Below are 14949 nucleotides of genomic sequence, written 5' to 3'. Positions count from 1 at the left end.
TAGGCTGAAGCAGGAATTCATTCAGAGCAGTCCTATGGCCCATGTTATACAGGAAGTCAGATGGGACGGCCGCTGTGGTCTCTTCTGGACTCAGAAGCCATGAATTGATGGAAATACACATCACGTTGAGAAGGTCGCACATCCCTTGTCTGAGTGGGGATCTGTGAGGGCAAATCTCCTAAATATTTGGGAGTCATCCAGTATCTTCAGTGACGGAGACCATATCAAGACCTGGGTGGAAAGCTCAAGGAGTGGAGAACATTGCGTAGATATGATCAGCACTCAAAGCGATGGGCTTTCTAGTCTCGGAGATGAGTGGGCCATTTTGGAAAACAAGTTGGTGATGGACCTGGGATTGTGGGCAGCTCCCTTCAGTTGATGCCATGTGACTCAGGAGTTAGTTGTATGACCTTCTCAAGCGCCCTGTTGGGACCTCACCTCTCTACGGGCAGGGCTTCCTCCAGACTTGGGATTTGCAGTCCACCTGCAATTTCTGGTGGTCTCAGGTCTCGTCTGAGCTCATATCCTGCAGCGCGCACTTTCCCAGAGGAAGGAACGTCAGCGAACCTTCCCCATGATGTTGGAATGAGATCTTTGGCCCACACCAGGGGCCAAATCACATTGACAAAGTCGATGCAATAACCTCCAAGATTCTGTGTTCGTCACCTCCTCTTCACCTAGAAGGGTGGCAGGGTACCCCAACTGGAGGGCTTTGTCCTATCACATCTCCTCTTAGCACCATCGGCTCCAGTCCCAACCCACTTTGGCAGTAACCAAGAGTCATTCCCCCACTTCCCCGGCAGCTCCTTGGATGAACTGAATTTGCTGGCTCTTGGCCCAGTTCGATGGCTGCCCATATGGCACAAGTGCCTGACACTCACCAGCTGCCTTCCGTGACTGCTGGTTAGAATGAGCAATGGACAATGTCCTTCCTAGAGTGAACACAAGGACATCAGGTCAGTGGTCCAGCTAGCCCAGTATCCTGTCTTCCAACACTGGCTGTTCCCAGATGCTTCACAGGGAAGAGTCAGAACAGGGCAATCATTGAGTGATCCATCCTTTGTTGTCCAGTCCCAGCTTCTGCCAGTCGAAGGTTTAGGGACACCCAGAGCATGGGGTTGCATCTCTGACCATCTGGGCCAATAGCCATTGATGGACCTACTCTCCATGAACTTCTCTAATTCTTTTTTGAACCCAGTTATATTTTTGGCCTTCACAATATTCCTGGGCATCGTGTTCCATGGGTTATGTTCTTACCATATCCCTCCTAGAAGGGAAGTCCTTCCAGGGTGGGTGGGACTGTGTTTTTCGGTGGAGGGTAGATTCAGTTATTCATGGCCTTCCCCACCCCACGCCCCCATGGCCCCATCTCTACCAGAGGTTCCCCATTTCTCAATCCCTGTAACTCCTTCCAGCCAATGGAAAGTCTCCCCCAAGTCCCATCTGGATGTAGAGCATGAAGCTGAAGATGCAAAGGAGGAGGATGCATCAGAAGCTTGGATGACCCCCAAGATCCCAGATGGGAGATGTCATCTTGCTGGGCTCTTGTGGCTTTCGCCTTCCTAGTGTCAGTCAATCATTCCTTCCAGGAGCTCTGGCTTCCAATGGACCCTGAACGCTCATCGGGAAGTTAGAGAAGGAGAGTATAAAGGGAAGGGAAGAGAAACACAGAGTGGAGATAGTGTCGATCTAAAGGGAAGGACAATGGGTACGTCTATCCATGGTGGCACATCTTAGAGCCCAGGTCAACTGACTCAGTCTCACAGAGCTCGCGCTACAGGGCTAGACACTCCCACTTGGGCTCCAAAACCCGGCAAAGGGGGGTGGGTCTCCAAGCCTGACTAGGACCGTCTACACTGCTATTTTAGCCCTGTAGTGCAGACCCAGATCGAGGCTCTAAGACCTACTTCCATGGGCAGTGTAGACGTACCCAGCGAGGTATTATCCTGCTCTCCCATCTGTCCCTGTCTCACTCTCCCATCAGTCCCTGCCCCACTCTCCTGTCAGTCTCCGCTCTACTCCACCCCACTCTCCAATCAGTTCCCACCCTCCTTTCCCATATGTCCCCACCCTGCTCTCCTGTCAGTCTCCGCTCTGCTCCGCCCCACTCTCCCATCTGTCCTGTCCTGCTCTCCCATCTGTCCCCGCCCCACTTATTACCCAATAATAATCATCTATAAATGAATTTTAGGGACCTAGATGTTTTGAGAATCCCACTGGGCCCCTAAATGGTATGAAATACCATGACGTCCTTAATTTATATGCCATCCCATGAGCCATAATAAAATATTGAATCTACCCTTCTCCTCCCTATCTGTCTCCCATCACTCTTGTATGTGGGACCCACCCAACCTTTAATGCATTCATGCTCACAGCCCACCCCCCCCATGAGATTGGGCAGGGCTACTCCCCTCCATTTTTCAAGGGGGGAAAGTGAGGCACAGGATGTCTGTGGTAGAACAGGGAATTGAACTGGGTTCTCCCACTCCTAGGTGAGCATCCTAATGCCTGGTGCATTCTTCCCTGTTAGTTAAAATACTAAAGATGTTTATCCCAGGCTCTGAGTGACCCACTCACATTCACCACAGAATAAATGTCATTCAATTAAATCCCAGCCCTGAGAAATCCTCAGTGCCTTGGGAGCTCAGCTGGCCACTGACCCCTTTCATCATCTGGGAAGCAGACCTTCAGCTTTCTCCAGAGACCCTTCCCGTCTTTTGCAACATGGCCAAAAAGCCAGCAAATTCGTGCAATTTCAGACCAATGGGGAAAGCTAGAGTCTGAAGCGATCCCTCAGGGGATCAGTCTCAGGATCAGCTGGAAACGGCACGGGCCAAGGGACTTACTGGCCGCCACTTCAGCAGCTCCCATTGGCCCGGAGCAGCAATCCGCGGCCAGTGGGAGCCGCAATTGGCCGGCCCTGCAGACAGGGCAGGTAAACACACCAGCCCGGCCCGCCAGTGGCTTTCCCTACACAAGTGGCGACCCCTGTTTAAGAAACCCTGCCCTAGGGGATGATAATGTAGTTGCTCTGGTTCTCAGCCCCTTGAAGACACCCCCCTGGAGTGGTTCCCCTCTATTAGCTCCAACTGGATTCTCCAGGGAGCCAACGGGCAAAGGAAGGTCCGTAAATAAACCACCTGGTTTTCAGTGGTCTTGGGCCTTTCCCCAACGCACAGAGCCCCTGGGCCGCGAAGGGTCACCGAGCCTCAGGGTGCGGTTGCGAGGACCTGGCCCGCGGGGCCCCCCTAAGCCGGGCAGCTTGTTCTGAGCTGAAGTTGTGATGAACAGAGAACCAGAAGGAAATCCTGTGGGTGAGGGGTTGAAAGAGGGCTCCTGTTGGAGGGGATGAGGGTGTGTGTGTGTGTGTGTGTGTGTGTGTGTGTGTGTGTGTGTGTGTGTGTGTGTGTGTGTGTCACCGCTGCCCCCTGCTGGACAGGCTGATCCCTGCTCTGTGTGTGTGTGTGTGTGTGTGTGTGCAGCGATCAGGTGTGTCACTGCTGCCCCCTGCTGGACAGGGTGAGACCCCCTGTGTGTGTGTGTGTGTGTGTGTGTGTGTGTGTGTGTGTGTGTGTGAGAGAGAGAGACTGCTGCCCCCTGCTGGACAAGGTGAGACACCACCACTCCATGTGTGTGTGACTGCTGCTCTCTGCTGGACAGGCTGAGCCCTGCTCTGTGTGTGTGTGTGTGTGTGTGTGTGTGTGTGTGTGTGTGTGTGTGTGTCTGTCACTGCTGCCCTCTGCTGGACAGGCTGAGCCCTGCTCTGTGTGTGTGTGTGTGTGTGTGTCACTGCTGCCCTCTGCTGGAGTGGCTGGTACCCTAGCGGGAGATGATGGTGAGGACACTGCTCCCCCGCCTTCCCCCGTTGTGTCTCAGGGCCGGGGGTGGCAGCTCTGAGTGAATTATCGGGGTGCGAGCTCCATGGCAGTTTATCTGCTGGGGGCTATTTTACACCAGCAGGGACCGGCCTTCCCTGGTTACAGGGCCATGGGCGAACTCTTCCACTGCCCCAGCTTCTACCTCGGCTCTGCCAGCCCCCAAAATGAGCATTGACCCCCTTTCACCCTCTGTTTTCCAGCCCCCCCATGGACCCTGTCTCTCCAGAGCACCCCCTGGGTGCGGGTCCCACCAGACCTGGGATCTGGTTCTTCTGGTTCTTCTTAGAGAACTGATGCCAGGGAGCTGCCCTCAGCCCTGCCCAGCTGCCCGGGGGTCACCAGATAGGGGGGCAGTTGCCCCCCAACCAACCGGGAGTTGCCCCCATCCAGACTTTTCATAGCTTCCCCAGGCTGTCCCCCACACTCAGACTCATCCTCCCCCCAGCTTTTTGTGCCCAAACTGGCTTGGGTCTGTCTACCCAGGCTGTGCCCCCAGCTGCATGCCCCATGGGGCGGACGGGGGACCAGGGCACCTGATCACTGCTTGTCCCGCCTGACATCAGGGCCCCCTGTGGCACCAGGTGCTGTGGAAGCCCCCTTCACCCTAGACCAGGGGCTCCATTGTGCCTGGCACTGCACAGACACCCCCCTGCCCTAGCTTGGGGTCCCCCGTTGTGCCGGGCTCTGCACAAACCCGCCCCGAATTAAAAAACAATGGAGAAGGAGGGAGCTGTCATTGGAACAAGAAGCAGACCAAGAGGGTGGATTGGGGGGAACACCCAGATTTTCTTGGGGTGCATGGAGGGGGAGCAGGAAACTCCCCATTTCTGGGTTTTAACCTCTCCTTGGTGGGGAGATTTCTTGTGGCAAAGCCTGCTAGCCTTTCCCTTCATCCTCCCAACTCCCTGTTTTCCAGCCTCTCCCCCACCCCCGAGATCCTGGCCCACAGCGATGTCCTGTCGTGAGTGTGACTTGGGGTGGCTGCAGTACCGGGGTTCAGATTTTTTAGGGATGGGCAAGACCCTCTGAACAGGGGCAGCTGCCAGCGACAGCTGTTGGTAGTTGAGGCGCAGGAGTGGGCACCTGCCGGGACTGGGTACTGGAAGCTGGGCGAAGGCTCCCATCTGGGCTCCATCCAGAGGGGCACCTCCATGTCCTCCTTGGGGAATGTCTGTCCATCAAATGTGGGGTGGGGAACCCCGGCTGGCCCCAACCTCATTCTTCTGAGTGCTGTGCCCATTGGGCAACTAGCCGTGTGGGATCTGCCTCCCCCGCCCAGCGGATACTGGGCGGGGTGGTGAATGTTTGTTGGGATTTTGCTCCCCCGTCTCCCCTTCTCTTCCCCTGCTGACGGGACACTGCTGGGGAGAAGCTTGCAGCCCTGGGGGCCCCAGTTGGGAGTTGACAGGGTACTGCTGTGGGAAAGCTCACAGCCCAGGGGAATCTAGTTGGGGGTTGACAGGGTACTGCTGCGGGGAATCTCACAGCCCTGGGTGTCCCCAGGCTGGGCACTGCTTTGGGGAAGCTCACAGCATTGGGGGCCCTGGTTGGTGGCTGACAGGGCACTGCTGTGGAGAAGCTCACAGCCTCGGGGGTTATTCCCTCCTGCAGGGGGCAGCAGGAACACATACACCAGACCTCGTTCCCCAGCCTGGGCAGTACAAGTCAATGAGTGTTTCGCTCTCTCTCCAGCTCTCCGCTGTCCCTGGCTTTGGAAGCTGACCCTGGGAGCAGCTTTCATCAGCATCAGCATCATCATCATCATCCCCTGCTGCCGCCTGCAGAGACAAGGGAACTGACTTGCAGCCACCATCCGCTTGAGGTTTTGCCTTTGCCACTTGCAATTATCCAGGGCATGGTGGGGCCCCCGGCAGAACCTGTTCACACCCAAGTTCCTCTAACTCAGGGGTCCCCAACGCGGTGCCCATGGGCACCATGGCGCCCGCGGGGGCATCTAAATTTCTGCGACATTTCAGCGGCAATGACGCCGCTTGCTGCCGACAAGCGACGTCATCGAGACGCGTCGCCGCCGAAATGCCACAGAAATTCGGCGCATTTCGGCAGATGCTCCACCGCCACCACGGTCCATCGGCTGGCGCCCGCCAGACAAAAAGGTTGGGGACCACTGCTCTAACTGGTTCTCAGCCACACCAGGCTCCTTCTGGGAGTGCATCCAGGTGTGCGAGCCTTGAGAAAAAGACTAGGCGCCTTTCTACCTTGCCTTGCACCACCCTGGAGCTGCCTGCTGAGAAGCAGCTGCTTCTGGGGTGGGGCGCAGCTGCTGTTTAGTAGCCACCCAGTGCCACCGGCCGGGGCTAGACTGCCTAGCACTGAAATGCAGCTGGCTCTGGAGCAGGGCGTGGCAGCTGTTAACAGCCCACGTTTCCACACTGCTTGCCCCAGGCTTAGGGCAGGATCTGAGGTGCTGAGCCCGTGCCCTACTCCCTGCAGCACAGCGCCCCCTAGCACAGTGCTGGGGGATTGCGGTCAGCACTGAGTCACAGGGGAGAACACCCCCTACTGAGACCCCCACCTCACTCCTTGCAGCACAGAGCCCCCATTGGATCAGTTTCACCCCCTTCACCACCCAGGGAGGTCTCCCAGCCAAACGCTGACCCTGGCAGACTGGCTCCACTACAGCTGTGATCACAAGCAGGCTAGGACGGACACAGGCTAGGGGCCAGCCTGGGGGTTTGTCATTTATGGAATCCAAAGAAAATCCCAGGATGGGGACCCGGGGCAAAAAAAATAAATAATTGCAGTGCCTGATCACCTGCCCCGCCCTGTGCCTCAGTTTCCCCACCAGTCACAAGGAGCTGATGAATCCCGCCTCCCAGGGTGGAGGTTGTGATGCTTTACAAGTGGGGCTGGGCTGTTCTGCTCAAGTTCCCGCCCAGCCCTGCTCCAGAGCCAGCTGCATTTCAGTGATTAGCCTGCCTGCAGCCAATCAAGGCAGGCTAATCAGGGCACCTGGGTTTAAAAAGGAGCTCACTCCAGTCAGGCGAGGAGGAGCCAGAGGAGAGGAAGTGCGTGTGAGGAGCTGGGAGCAAGAGGCGCAAGGAGCTGAGAGTGAGAGGGTGTGCTGCTGCTGGAGGACTGAGGAGAACAAGCATTATCAGGCACCAGGGGGAAGGTCCTGTGGTGAGGATAAAGAAGGTGTTTGGAGGAGGCCATGGGGAAGTAGCCCAGGGAGGTGTAGCTGTCATGCAGCTGTTACAGGAGGCACTATAGACAGCTGCAATCCGCAGGGCCCTGGGCAGGAACCTGGAGTAGAGGGTGGGCCCGGGTTCCCCCCAAACCTCCCAACTCCTGATCAGACACAGGAGAAGTTGACCCAGACTGTGGGGAAGATCACTGAGGTGAGCAAATCTGCCAATAAGCGCAGGACCCGCCAAGGTAGAGGAGGAACTTTGTCACAAAGGACACAGCCGAGCTCGTCCCCAGGAATGCCTTGTCTGAGATCAACACCATGGAGCCCGGCATCAGCTCTGTGAATGTCTCTCTGCTCAGCATCCCGCGGGCCGGTCCCAGCAACACTGGGAAATTCACCTGCAGGTAAGGGGAGAACGTGGGTGGGAGGTGGATCCCGTCCCCCAGGGCTCTGAATGTCACAGGTAATGCCATACTGTTGTAGCCATGTTGCTCCCTGGATATTAGAGAGACAAGGTGGTTGAGGTGGTATCATATATTGGCAGGGGCAGCTCTAGACATTTTGCAGCCCCAAGCACGGAGTGTCCAGCGGACCCTCCGCAGGCAAGCCAAAGAAGACACCCTGCCTGCTGCCTTAGTGGCGACCGGCAGAGCGCCCCCCGCGGCTTGCCGCCCCAGGCATGTGCTTGGAGCACTGGTGCCTGGAGCCGCCCCTGTATATTGGACCCACGTCTGATGGCGGAGGTTCAAGTTTTCATGCTTACGCTGAGCTCTTCTTCAAGGCCGAGAAAGGGGCTGAGCATGTCACAGCTAAATACAAGGTTGACCGACTTGTTTAGCAGCGTAAGTAGTTAGCTCATAGCCTAAGGGGCCATCAAGGTGAAGTGATACCACCAACACAACAGGTGAGGTCCCCCGAGAATTGTAGGGTGCAATTTTCAGAGCCAGCCACAAGATCTGCCCCCCCACACATTCCTGGTGATATATCCGGACATTGGGCATCAAAATCCAGTAGGGGTTTGGGGAAACCCGTCTTTAAAATCCCCCCAAATTCTCCCTTTCCCCTGTGCTGGGCTACAAAAGAGAAGCAGTGATAGGTGGAGGCTGAGCAGGGCTCATTCCCTCCAGCAGGGGGCAGCAGGGACACTCATGCACATACAGAGCCAGTCGCATTCCCCAGCCAGTTCATTATTGTTAAATTAGAAGAAAGGAAGAAAAGGAATAAAGGAGGAAAGGAGGAGAGATGAAAAAGAGAAGGAAGGAAAAAGGGGGAAGAGAGAAGGAAAAAGAGGAAGAAAAGGAGAGGGAAAAACAAGGGAAGAAAGTAAAGGAGAAGAATGAGTGATGAGAAAGGGGGAAAGAAGAACGAAATGGAGAGGAAGAAGAAAAGAAAGAAAGGTGGAAAGAAGAGAGAAGGGAAGAACAGAAGAGGGGGAGGGAAAGAAAGGAAAGTGCCCATCTTGGTTCCTCAACTCTGATTCACTACGGTCCTGGACAGCTGGATAAATGTGATTTTTTTATTTATTTCTATTACTGTAGTACCTAGGAGCTGTAGTCCTGAACCAGCCCCCCGATGTGCCAGGTGCTGTACAAACAGAACTAATTCCTTCTGTTCTCATTAGTAATTAATTCCCCCCCCTTTTGCCTCAGTCTCCTTTTCTGAGCGGTTTTCCTTTGCCCCTTGGGTGCCTAAACACCTTCAGCTGCTTTACAAGGCCACTGATGGAAGTCTGAACCCAACACCCACCCTAAGGGAATTTGGTGGTAGAAGTGGGATTCCAACCCACATCCCTAGCGCCTGCTGGAGTGCCCTAGGTTCTCCTTCATCCCCCCCCTTCTCTTGATTCATCTTCAGCTGTGAGTGGTGTCCCAAAATCCCCCCCTCCGCTCCCATTCCCACCCCCAGTGCGTCTCTTCTCCAGCTTCTGCCCCAGGCTGGCGGGCCTCACCTGCACAGCCAGCGGACTCACGCTGGCTGGTTTCTTCCATGACTCAGACAGGTGTTGGTGTCTGGTTAGACGACAAACCACAAGGGATGGTGGGTTGAGTGGGAAACCACAGGGAGCCGACCGCAGATGTTAGATTTCAGTTCCTCTGCACATTACGTGTCTCTAGGCTGGGAGATAAAACCCACAGTGATGCCACTAGAGTTTGTTCCAGTGTCTAAATAACATACCCTGAGTTTGTCTAGTAGGTGGCAGCAAACATGAAGGCACACAGCACAGCTCAGCCCCTCCAGCAGGGGGAAGCAGGGACACATACACACACATACAAAACAGATCCCCTGCCTTCCAGCAGGGGGCAGCAGGGAAACACACACACACACACACACACACACACCCCAGGTCCCAGCCCCTCCAGCAGCTGCACAATAATTTTGCTGATTTTCCTCAACTTTCTGACAGCCCCAACACCAGAGCCAGTTCCGCTGAACAAAGCAAACCCTGCTCTCATCCCTGGCCACTAGCACCATGGCTCTGTGCTACAGCTGGTTCCCTGTTCCCGGTCTCAGAACAATCTGGGGCACTTCTCTTTTCTGGAGGGACTTCTCTTTTCTGGTTCCGTTTGGTTTTCTTTAGAAAAAGAAATTCACAGGCAGCACAACCCCCTTGGTCATCAACTGCCAGAAAATGAATTAAAATAACCCCACTCCCCATCCACTGTGCTGATGCACCAGTAAGATCACGGGGGTGAGGACTGGACTGTCAGGAAGCAGTGACATGGAGACTGAAAACCTTCTGTTTGCAGGCATCGTCCTTGTTCCAGTGGTGCCGGTGTGCCCCAGATCAGAGCAGGGCCTCGCTGTGCTAGCACCATCTATTCACCTCCAGAGAGACAGCCCCTGCCCCAAAGCCCTGACAGTTTAAAGACACAACAGAGGTGATGGCTGGGAGGGAAACTGAGGCACAGGGAGGGTTATGTGCTGAAGGTTCCCCGGCAGAGCCGGGGATATAATCCGTGAGTTGCTTACTGTACATGTGCTGGTCAGGGCTTGTTCCATCCAGCAGGGGGCGGCAGGGATGGGGATACACACACACACAGAGAGAACAGGGCTCATCCCCTCCAGCAGGGGGCAGCAATCACACTGACCTTTTCAGGATAGTTTTCTCCCTTTGCCTGACTTCTGAGTTACGGTGACCAGTTCTGTAATAGCTTACATTGGACGAACCCTTGTTAGTAATAAAAGCTGTCACTGCCCCCACCATGTATCTCTAATATCCTGGGCCCAACATAAGACTGGCCAGACTGGGTCAGACCAAAGGTCCATCTAGCCCAGTATCCTGTCTTCACACAGTGGCCAGTGCCAGGTGCCCCAGAGGGAACGAACAGAACAGGGAATCATGAAGTGATCCATCCCCTGTCGCCAATTCCCAGCTTCTAGCTAACAGAGGCCAGGGACACTATTCCTGCCCATCCTGGCTAATAGCCATCGATGGACCTATCCTCCATGAACCTATCTAGCTACAGCAACACTTCTTAATTACATGTTTTCCCTGCGTCTTCCACGTCCCCTGCCTCTGGTGCAAATAATAAACTGGACTGCAATTTTCAGCAATCCCCCCCCACACACACACACACTTTTTGCATTTAAAATTGGTTTTGAAGGAAATTCCAAACTGATTTTTTATTCTCCCCAACTTCTCAATTTGTCAAAAAACTTCATTATTCGGCTCAAGCCAAAATGAATCTCCCCCTTCCCTGATTTTGTCAGAGCTGCCGCCAAATGGAAGAGAGAAGGAACGCCCTCTCTGAGATTGTGGCTAGGTGCTCTCGCTCTCTCTCTCTTTCATGGGTGATGCTCCACGGTGAGGAGCGGATGATCGTGTTCGACAATCCCAGAGGGTTCTGGAATGATAGAGGTCTGTAAAATCATGCCTGGTGTGGAGAAAGTAAATAAGGAAGTGTTATATACTCCTTCTTCTAACACAAGAACTAGGGGTCACCAAATGAAATTAATAGGCAGCAGGTTTCAAACAAACACAAGGAAGTATCTCTTCACAAAACGCACAGTCAAGCTTTAGAACTCTTTGCCAGAGGATGTTGAGAAAGCCAAGACTATAACAGAGTTCAAAAAGGAACTAGATATATTCATGGAGGATAGGTCCATCAATGGCTATTAGCCAGGATGGGCCGGGATGATGTCCCTAGCCTCTATTTGTCAGAAGCTGGGAATGGGAGACAGGGGTTGGATCATTTGATGATTGTCTGTTCTGTTCTGTTCATTCCCTCTGGGGCACCTGGCATTGGCCACTGTAGGAAGACAGGATACTGGGCTAGATGAACCTTTCGTCTAACCCAGAATGGCCGTTCTTATGTTCTTATGTCAGCAACCCTACGTGATAACAGTCTTCAAATATGTTATAAAGAGGTTTAGTACCTGTTAGTAAATAGTAATACTTTGAGTTCTTTCTTTCAGTATCACGATGAAGGAGGGTTAGTGAGTGAGAGACTGTTGCAATGAGCCATAAATCCAGTGTCTCTACTGAGTCCATGAATGTGGGTGTCTAGCAAAGTCATGAATTGAAGCTCCTGGGCTCATCCTTTGAAGGCACTTCCTTTCTTCTCAGTCCTGGTTCTGAACAGAAACCTGACCGATGCCTTCAAAAGAGGAGCTTAAATTCCTAATTTAGCTCAGCCTTTTCTGTATGAGCTGTGGGAGGGAAGATGGCTCAGTGATTAGAGCAGCCCCCTTAACGGGCGCTTCAAAAGCATGACGGAACCCAACCCCCACTGAAATGGAAATTACCATGCATTTTTAACTGTGAGGGTAATTAACCACTGGACCAATCTCCCAGGAGCCATGGTGGATGCTCCACCACTGGCAATTTTTAACTGGAGATGAGATCTTTTTTCTAAAAGTTCCGCTCTAGGTATTATTTCAGGGGTGTTCTCTGGCAAGGCTGATAGAGGAGGTCACATCAGATGATCACAGCGATCCCTTCTGACCTTGGAATCTATGAAGCCATGAAATCCACAGGAGGTCGGCACCTACCTGTCTTTAGGCATCTAAATAGCTTTGAAAATCATAGTCTCCATTTCTCAGAGGTATTTAGACACCTCAAGAGGGCATCTAGGTCCCTAGTGGGGTTTTCAAAAGGGCCTGAGCCATGTAGGCAGCTAACGCCAATTGTTGGTTCTTTGTGCAACTGTTATAGGGGAGGGAGTCAGGGGAGCCAGAACCGGGGGCAGGGCCCCATCACTGTTATAAGTGGGAGGACTCTGCCCTCCCCCTCTTTACCGGCTCTCCTAGCCCCATGGAGAGCATCGGTGAGTCAGCCACTGGTTGTTCACCCTGCAGTTTCAGCCCTCCTTCCTCAGTATTTGCCGTCCCCTGCCCTTAGCTAGAGATCTAACTAAGAGGTGGAGCTGAAGCGTGGTATAGACTCCAGTGTTGTCACTTTTTCTTTGCAGGATACTAGGAGATCCAAGCCTGAAGAAGAACCTCCAAAGCTCTTTAGCATGAATCTTTCCAATCTGTCTGTGATGCCAAGGCCCAATCAATCATCCCTGCCCCCTGCCTCAGTTTCCTTATCTGACAAATGGTGTTCAGAATCTCCATCTTCCATGCGGGGTGTTGTGAAGCTTAACATATTTGCTTTGAATATTCTGCAGGCTCTTCCCTGGTCATGTGCAGCACCACGAATGCAACACAAAATATATTTTAGCCTGCTTTTGTAATCTTCCATGTCACATCATTGACATTGGTTCCTCTGCTGACGTGGGAACCGCTTCTAAACAGAAAGAAAGAAAGAAAGAAAACTGACCTTCCTTCTCCTTTTCCTGATCCAATCTGCCTCTTGTTTCCAAGCTGCATGAATTCCTGTAAACTCCCCTCCCTTCCTCCTTCATAATTAAATTTTACTCCAATCCACTTCAGTCTCTGTCGCATTGATGGACCTGGTATCTGTGTGCTCTCTCACATGGTTTGTGTCATATCCTCTGCATTGCCAGCAGATGGGGTGATTCTCTCTCCACTTTGACCAACAAATTCTTTCCCACATAGATTCATAGAGTCCAAGGCCAGAAGGAACCATTGTGGTCACCTAGTCTCACCTCCTGGATAACACAGACCATGCGGCTTTCTCAAAATAATTCCTAGAGTGGATATTTTTCTAAAAGATCCAATCAGTCAAGTCCAGTGAGCTCCTCAGTCATCTGTTTTAAAACTCTTGGCTGCAAGTTATCTGAACTTGCTGATTTAAAAATATCTAACTTTAATAGCTTCTGTTTAGCACCCTCCAGAGATACTAGTGGAAAGGAAAGAGTGTCATCATCATCAGAGGAGGAGACTACATCATCTGTATATATACAGAACAGAAATATTTATTGAACACTTCAGCCTTTTCTGCATTATTATTGATAATTCTACCATTTCAATCTAGTAATGGCCAAATAACATTGTCAGGATTCTTTTTGTTGCTAATATAGTTAAAAACCTCCTTCTTATTGTCCTTAACACTGCTGGCCATAGATTTCTCCTTGTGTTCCTTTTGCTTCTCTTATCAATTTTCTATAATTCCTAGCTTCTGTTTTATATTTATTACTATCAATTTCCCTTTCCTCCATTCCTAATATAGATACCTTCACTTTCCCTCTAAACCAGGTCAGGTTTTTAACCAATATGGCCTTCTTGTAGATTGACTGGGTATCTGATCCATTAACTTCAGTGCAGCTAGTGTCAATCAGCCATAGCGACATTGGAGTTCATGGGCCAGATCCCAGCTGGTGCCAATGAGCTATTCCTCAGATGTTGACTGTGATAGTTGATTGTCAAAAATTCTCTATTGTCATGTGTTCACATCAGCTAGAGGTACTAGTCCTTGATCACAGAAGGATTATTGGGAGCCAGGGCTCCTGGGTTCTAGCCTGGGAAGGGAAGTGGGGCCCAGTGGGTTACAGCAAGTGGCTAGGATCCAGGATTCCTGGATTTTATCCTGGCTCTCAGAGGGGAGTGTATATGACATAATACACCCCTGTATCCATGCCCTACACATTATTGTAATAATCTTCGTACAAAGCATGCCTTGTAAGGTGTCATTTGAAAACTCATAATTTGCTGGTCATTATTGTCCTGATAAACTATGCGTGGCACTGCTGTATGTGACATTACAAGATTAACACATGCTCCAAACCCCAGCCCTGCCCAGGCAGGTCTGTGACAACCAAAGGAAGGAACGTGTGCTTGCCTTAATTTGCATTTAAGCAGTAAACAGAATCATCAAGCAGGGAAGTGTCATAAACATACAGCTAAAGGTAGCATAAAATCCCTCTTTACCCTGTAAAGGGTTAATTCCTCTTTTACCTGTGAGGGGTTAAGAAGCTCAGATAACCTGGTTGGCACCTGACCAAAAGGACCAATAAGGGGAGAAGATACTTTCAAATCTGTGGGAGAAGGTTTTTGTTTGTGTCTTTGTGTTGTTCTCTTCGAGTCAGCAAGGAACCAGGGCAGGAAAAATAAGCTCCATCAGCATATCTGGACTAAGCATCTAGTATTGCAGAAACGGTAAGTAATAGCAAAGAAATGTGTTAGGTTATCTTTTGTTTTAGCTTGTGAATTTTCCCTGTGTTAAGAGGGAGGTTTGTAACTTTAAAGTTTTGCCTAAAGGGGAAATCCTCTGTGTTTTGAATCTTTTTGTTACCCTGTAAAGTTATCTTCCATCCTGATTTTACAGAAGTGTTTAGAGTTTAGTGCAGGGGTCAGCAACCTTTCAGAAGCGGTGTGCCGAGTCTTCATTTATTCACTCTAATTTAAGGTTTCGCGTGCCAGTAATACATTTTAACATTTTTAGAAGGTCTCTTTCTGTAAGTCTATAATATATAACTAAACTATTGCTGTATGTAAAGTAAATAAGGCTTTTAAAATGTTTAAGAAGCTTCATTTAAAATTAAATTAAAATGCAGAGTCCCTCCGGACCAGTGG

Source organism: Mauremys mutica, chromosome 13 (genome assembly GCF_020497125.1).
Source record: "Mauremys mutica isolate MM-2020 ecotype Southern chromosome 13, ASM2049712v1, whole genome shotgun sequence".
NCBI lineage: Eukaryota > Metazoa > Chordata > Testudines > Geoemydidae > Mauremys > Mauremys mutica.
Note: the sequence above shows the minus strand (reverse complement) of the source record.